Source organism: Dipodomys ordii, unplaced genomic scaffold, assembly GCF_000151885.1.
Source record: "Dipodomys ordii isolate 6190 unplaced genomic scaffold, Dord_2.0 Scaffold75, whole genome shotgun sequence".
Taxonomy (NCBI): domain Eukaryota; kingdom Metazoa; phylum Chordata; class Mammalia; order Rodentia; family Heteromyidae; genus Dipodomys; species Dipodomys ordii.
The window spans coordinates 4,183,029-4,189,778 of NW_012267291.1; the positions used below are offsets into that span (position 1 = coordinate 4,183,029).

The 6,750-nt window shown below is 47.7% G+C and overlaps 1 protein-coding gene across 3 annotated transcripts in view; it reads left to right on the top strand.

The window, feature by feature from the left end:
* Znf217 (zinc finger protein 217) overlaps positions 1-6,750 on the top strand; it is a 41,828-nt gene that overhangs the window by 11,234 nt on the left and 23,844 nt on the right. For 2 of the 3 annotated variants that reach the window (XM_013024358.1, XM_013024360.1), the window contains exon 1: positions 3,741-3,807. The exons of the other annotated variant lie outside the window; for it this stretch is intronic. The gene's annotated coding sequence lies outside the window, so the exon portion shown is untranslated. Of the gene's footprint in view, positions 1-3,740; positions 3,808-6,750 lie in introns of those variants that run through there. 3 annotated transcript variants of the gene reach the window in all.

Genomic DNA, 6,750 nt, shown 5'->3' on the forward strand with positions numbered 1-6,750 from the left:
CCACTTCTGGCTTTTTCTGCTTATGTGGTGCTAAGGACTCCAACCCAGGGCTTCATGCATGCAAGGCAAGTACTCTACCACTGAGCCACCTTCCCAGCCCAGTAGTTTCAAGTTTGACTTACTTGCCATGCATGATCCATGCCTCCAGCTCTGCATTTTCGGGGGACAGACTCTCCTGGATTTTTCTGCCTGGGATAGCTTTGAATGGCAGTCCTTTAGTCTCCTGAGTTGCTAGGTTTACAGGCAAGAGCCACTGCCACCAGCTACTAATTTTTAATAGGTTGACAGGTGAGAGATACCATACCAGCTACTAATTCTTCAGTATAAAAACAAGGACTGAGAATGAGGTTTAGTTGTAGAGTGCTTGCCTAGCATGCATGAATCCCTGGGTTCGATTCCTCAGTACCACACACAGAGAAAAACTCATAAGTGGTGCTGTGGCTCAGATTGCAGAGTGTTAGCCTTGCACAAAAGAAGCTCAGGGATAGTGCCCAAGCCCTGAGTTCAAGCCCCAGGACTAGCAAAAACAACAACAACAACAACAAACCCAAAACAACAACAAAAAACCCCAAACAAACGCCAAAGAACATATAGGCAAAACAAAACAAAACATTTATCAACTACCCAAATACCCAGATTTCTTCGCATAGTAATTTGGATATACCATGGTTGGTGTGGCCTTCTTCCTTCTGGAGAGCACAAATTGTTCCTGGTTTGTCAGTGTTATAAACAATTCCGAGGTGAACAACAACCCAAGCTGACTTCTTAGAGCACAGGAGTGATTATCTTTAGTGTAGATACTGTAATTACGCACTAATCTATTTATTTGTATTTTAATTGGATTAATGTCCACTTGTCCTGTTAAAATAGAAGCTGCACGAGGGTAGGATATTGGATTTGTTTTGTAATTTGTTCTGTAATTACTGTGTAGCCCACTTGTTTGGGAGAAAGGCGTGGCCAATACATATTTGTTCAGTGAATCAGGATGAAAGGTTGGCTGGGGCCAAGTGGGGTTTTGTATCCTGGTATCCTGAGAATGAACTGTGACTTGGTTTGGTAAAATAGCTTGTGCACAAGCCTGTAGCAAGATGGTTCAAAGAGGGAGGAGGGACATATTCTGGACTAGGAAGAAACTGGGTACAGGAAAAGAAGCTATGGGATGGTCACATAGGTCAGAGGGAGTCAGGGATGAAGGGAAGGACATATCTGAGATAGGATCTGTGAGATTCATTATACTTTGCTTGGAGCTGCTAGGTGGAGAGAAGGGAGGGAAGAAGGTGAATATCTTATCTGGGATATTTTCACTTTACAAACCCTGTCTCCTAGCTCTGAAAGCGCTTTGTTTTTAGGATAGACAGTTGTATGTCCATTCTTAATTAACTTCAGAGATGAACAGTCTCTTGGGGTAGAAGGAACCAGACCTTGGGAGTGTGGCTTAATGGGGGACCCAGGGCTGCCTAGTGCTATTTATGCTTCATGGTGTGGGAGGAGGCCAAAGTTCCACCTTGATTCCTGGCACCCTGGTTCTCACCCAGTCCTCATCCTGTGCGCATGTCCCAGAGGACCAACATAGTAGCCACTGTTCAGTTCTGTCCAAGCCTGGTTCTGTCTGGGCTGCCTGCCTCCTTCTGTCCCCTCTGAATGGCACCTTACTCTCCGTGTAATTATGATTTGCTTCCCAACTAACTCACAGGGATGGATGGCTGCTCTTCAGGTAGGCCCAGTCTAAAAGGGCAGGATTCTCTCTCTCTTTTTCTCTCGTTCTCTGCCTCCCTCCTTGCCAGGGGCTACACACATGCTGTGTTGTTTCTCTAGAAATATCAGCCCCAGAGGGACAGGGCTCTATTGCTCACTCTCATGCTTCTAACAGTGTTGGGTCAACACAACCCTGTGTGAGTAAGCTTTGCGCGTGGATTTCACTTAAGTCTCCAGTCCTGTCAAAATATGAGTATTATTTGTAGATAATATAGGCCACTGTATTGTTCTTATTTCTTCATATTCACTTCATTTTGTAGGTGAGGAGATTGAAGCTTAAGTGATTAGGTAATTTGGCTTTATGCTCTCTCTCTCTCTTGGCAGTACTGGAGCTTGAACTCAGGGCCTGGGCACTGTCCCTGAGCTTCTTTTGCTCAAGGCTAGCACTCTACCACTTGAGCCACATTGCCTCTTCCGGCTTTATCTGTGTATGTGATACTGAGGCATTGAACCCAGGGCTTCATGCATGCTAGGCAAGCACTCTACTCCTAAGCCACATTCCTAGCCTGGCTTTATGCATCTCTTAAGTGGTGGAACCTCAGGATTTGGGTCCTATAGTGAAAGGAAAAAATCAAGCTACCATGTCAGAGAGCATGGGGATGAAAGGGCCAGGCTGTCCAGGAGAGGAGAAGGGATGGGGGCAAGGGAAGGGAGGGTGAAGGCCCTGTGTGAGAAAGCTGCTGACTGAAATGGCGGGGCATTCCGTGAAGGCCTGCCCAGACTTGAGCTCACAACCAGAGCCAGCTCGGAGACTGGTTCTTTTTCCTAAGGCGATAGGAAACCATTAGCAGGGTGGTGACATGATCTGATATCCACTGAGAAAGATGTTTTTTGTTAGGGAAGGGCAAAGGATCCAGGTAAACCTAGAAAGGAAGAAACCTATGCACACTTCCTGTATCTGGAGGAGAGGTGTGGCCACAGTGTCCCATGAGGCCTGAGTTAGAAGCACACAGATAGTCCAGATCTGAGTTTGTCCAGAAGTGTGTATGCAGGGAAGATGGTTCCATTTATTGAGATGAGGATGATAATTGGATTTCTTTTGTGCCTGTGTGTGTGTGTGCTAGCCAGTACTATGCCCTGAACTCAAGGCTTGGATGTCCACTTAGTTTTTTTTCTATTCAAGGGTAGTGTTCCACCATTTGAGCCACACCTCTACTTCCTGCTTTCTTATCTCTCTCTTTCTCTGCTTTCTTTCTTTCTCTTTCTCTTTCCTTCCTTCTCTCTCTTTTCTTTTCCTCTTCTTCCTCCTCCTTCTCCTCCTTTTTTTCCCCCCAATACTGGAGCTCAAACTCAGAGGGTCTGGGTGCTGTCCCTGAGCTTCTTTTGCTCAAGGCTGGAACTCTCATCTGGCTTTTTTTTTTTTTTTTGTAGTTTATTAGAGAAAAGGGTCTTACAGACTTTTTTGCCCAGGCTGGCTTTGAACCATAATCCTCAGATCTCAGCTTCCTGAGTAGCTAGGATTACAGGCAGGAGCCACCCGCACCCATCCCACTTCCTGCTTTTTGCTGGTTAATTGGTGATAAGGGTTTCACCTACTTTCCTCCACAGCCTGGCTTCAAACCTCCATTTAAGCATTCTGACAATAATTGGAGTTCAGTGAACATTTACCTCTGTCTTCCCCTGCTTTCCCTCATTCCAAAGCCCCCCATTGACACTGTTACCAGATGTGGAATGGGACTTGAGTGGTATAAATATAATCTTTAAGCAAATTTATATGAATATTCTGAGTTAAATCAACTTCAGGAAAAGTATCCAAAATATTAGAAGTCATAGGCAGGCTTGCAAGGGAGGGCAAGTCTGACTTACAAAGGCACAACTAAAGTTAAAGTCTAGTCTTGTTGATAAACCCATCCAGGTTGATTTTTTTTTTTCAGTCACGCCAGGATTATATCTAAACCTCTATTTAAATTGAGCTTTCTGCTTAGCTCCTCCCTTTTTTGGTTTGCTTGTAAAAACCCAGCAATCACGTCTCCTGCAGTATTGTTCTGAGCCAGGTGGGCCAGCCGGCTTCTCGAGTTTTCAGGTTCCAGACACTGCCTGTCCTTCTTTAAGGTAATTTGTTACATACTTTTTATCATACATTACTGCAGGTTCAAAACCATGATGACTTGTGTGGAATCAAACTTAGTATATGGAAAAAAAAGTGTTTGGGTCCCTTCAGTTGTTTTATTATTCCTATTTAATTTCGTGCCTTTAGTCTTGGTAAAAGGGCTGTCCCTGCTCCTCCTCAAATGTCCTTTGTAGTTTGCAGTTGCTGGCAAGGTTGGTTTGCCCAAGTTTTTTTTTTTTTTCATTTTCTATTCTTGTGAACTTCTTGCTGCAGTTTTTCAGGTTTTCCTGTTCTGAACACTGAATTCTTTTTCCCCCCGGAGTATCTGTGTTGGCTCTGTATCAGCTCCTGGGGTTTCCCGTTTCCAAATTGTTTTTTCTGTAGTAGTTCCAGAGTGAAAGAAAGAAATACTTGCGAAAAAGATCCTATCACGCTCTGCTCTTCTCATTAAGGTGAAGTTAAAAAAAAACACCAAACAGGTGTTCCAGTCAATAGGACATGGAGTGAGCAGTTTTGGTTTTAAACGCTGGGATTGGCAGGATGGGGAGCACACACATCCGTGTTTGGTTCAGGAAGGCCCGAGATGAAATCAGACAATAGTGACCATCAGATACGGGCCAACATTTTTTATTTTCCAGTGGTCACGTCGGGAACTAGGTCTGCCAGGAGGCTCATTCTGAAAAATGAGGTGTGGTGGCCCCCGTCTGTCCGGCGGCAGGGTTTGGGGGCGCTGCCAGGGGCGTCCCCGCGGGCCGCCAGCTTTGTTCGGCGGCTGGTGTCCAGTGGCACCTGATTCTTCCAGAGACCCTCCGGGCCCGGGGATCACACGTGGGCGGGGCCCAGCCCCCCCGCCCCCCGCCCGGCCGCGGCGGAGTCCCCCACGCCCCGGGGGGCCGGGCCCTGTGGGACCCCGCATTGGTCATCGTTCAGCTGCACGAGGTGCCCCCCCCATAACGCTGGGGACCCCGCGCCGGGGCCGCCCCCAGGCCGCAGCCCCGCCACGCTCCCCGGTTTCGTCGTTGCTGTGTTGGGGGCACGGCGCCGGCAGTTAAGGTTCTCGGTCATCCTCCGCTCCCCACATCGGGATCACCCACAAAACTCGGCGCTCGTACATCTGCTCAGCCCCCTGGGCTTCCCGAGCCGCCCTGGAAGAGGGGCTGGGGGGGGAGGGGGGAGGGGGAGGGGAGGGGGAGGGGAGGAGAAACTGTAACAGACCCTATGAGGCCCCGGCGCGCAAACAAATGGAGGCTTTGTGCCCGCCCGAGAGCGGAAAAAAGAAGAAAAAATACAACCGTTTTTTTTTTTTTTTTGCTCCGAAAATAACTCGGTAGCGACTAGGTCTGAGCCGGAGGCTCATTGTTCCTCGTGAAACGATTATTTGTCAAAATATTTGATTGTTTCCTCCTTCCTGCTGAAAAGTTTGGACTCGCTTTTCGCCCCATTTTGACACTGGGGTTTTTAACTATCAGCCCCATTGTGTTTACGACATTCAAAGGCTTCGGAGTTCAAAGGTTATCCATTAACATGTATAGTGGGGTTACTGCTTAGGTTTTGGCGCAACCTGCCTCCACTTGAGAATACTTTTTTGGTTTTGGTGGCGGTGGTAGTTTTCTAGAGAAGCGCAGTCGTTTGTTTTGATAAAAGTTAAATGAGGTTTCTTGCTTGGTGTTAAAGAATGTGCTTCTGAACTGAGTGTGAGGATGTGTCAGGACCTTTGCGCATTTAAAGAACGGTAGTACTCTTGGGGAACAGAGGAATCCTAATACTAAGATAATCTCTATCTATCTATCTATCTATCTATCTATCTATCTATCTATCTATCTATCTATCTATCTATCTATCTATACCTATCTACTTGAGTGAAAAAGAATAGTATTGGGCCTGAGGATCAGATTCTGGCACTGCTAATTCATTGTAATTGATCTGCCACCCAACCAGACTGTATGTGGCGTTAGTGGTTATATGTAAAACGACAGCAAAACTTCACACTAGGCAAATCCTCCCCCTTGGCAAAACTGGCTGCTCAAATTCCTTTTCCTATTGATTAAGGATTGCCATTGCTCACCAGTTCCGGGTCGTTTGGGTAGGCCCCGCCCCTTTACGTTGATTTAGGAAATGATGTGTTTTTGATGCTTTTCCTGATGTTTGATTTTTCTCGTTTTGGATACACTGAAGGCCAGTTTAACAACAACAACAACCAGTTTAGCTATTTTGTTTGTAGCAACTTGCACAGATGGATTTCACATTCGACACCATTTGCATTTTAGAGCAGAAAAATTAGTGGGTGCCATTGTCGGCCCCAGGTTCCTTCCAGGGTTTTCCTGGCCCAGGAGGTATCTGTCACCAGCCTCGGAATCCTAACCTCTTCCTGCCTTTTCTCCCATCTTTTTGAGTCCAGAAGAAAACAGTTGGGAAACACTTTGCAGGAGTTGGACGTGGGGGGGGGGGCAGCGTTTTTGTTTGGTTCTCACTTTAAGCCTGGCTTCATCCAAGTGATTTTTTATCACACAAAAACTTGAGTGGCTCTTGGAGGCTAGGGCCAATTCGGGAACGTGGATTCAAACAGAACCGCCAGCCCAGCGCCTGGAGGGGAAAAGAAAATGGAATTAGCCTCACCATCTCATGCTTGAAGAAGATCGGAACCGGGCTTTATACTGTTCTACCCCGCTATTTCCTAACCTACCCGAGCCCGGGTAAGGGGTTTTTGTTTGTGATTCTGGGTGACCCAGGAGTTGGGCTGCGGGCCCCTCCCCTCCCTGGGCGCACCTTGCGAGGGAGGGGGCGACCCGGAGGGGTCTGCGCCTGCGCGCTAGCCAGAAAGGCTCTTCTCCCGCCCCCCTCCCCACCCCCCCCCTTAGTACCTGTCATTGGAACCGCCCGGGCGCGAGCCCGCCACGTTATGCCGCATGGGTGGAGGAGGGGGAGGGGGCGGGCGGGGGGCGCGG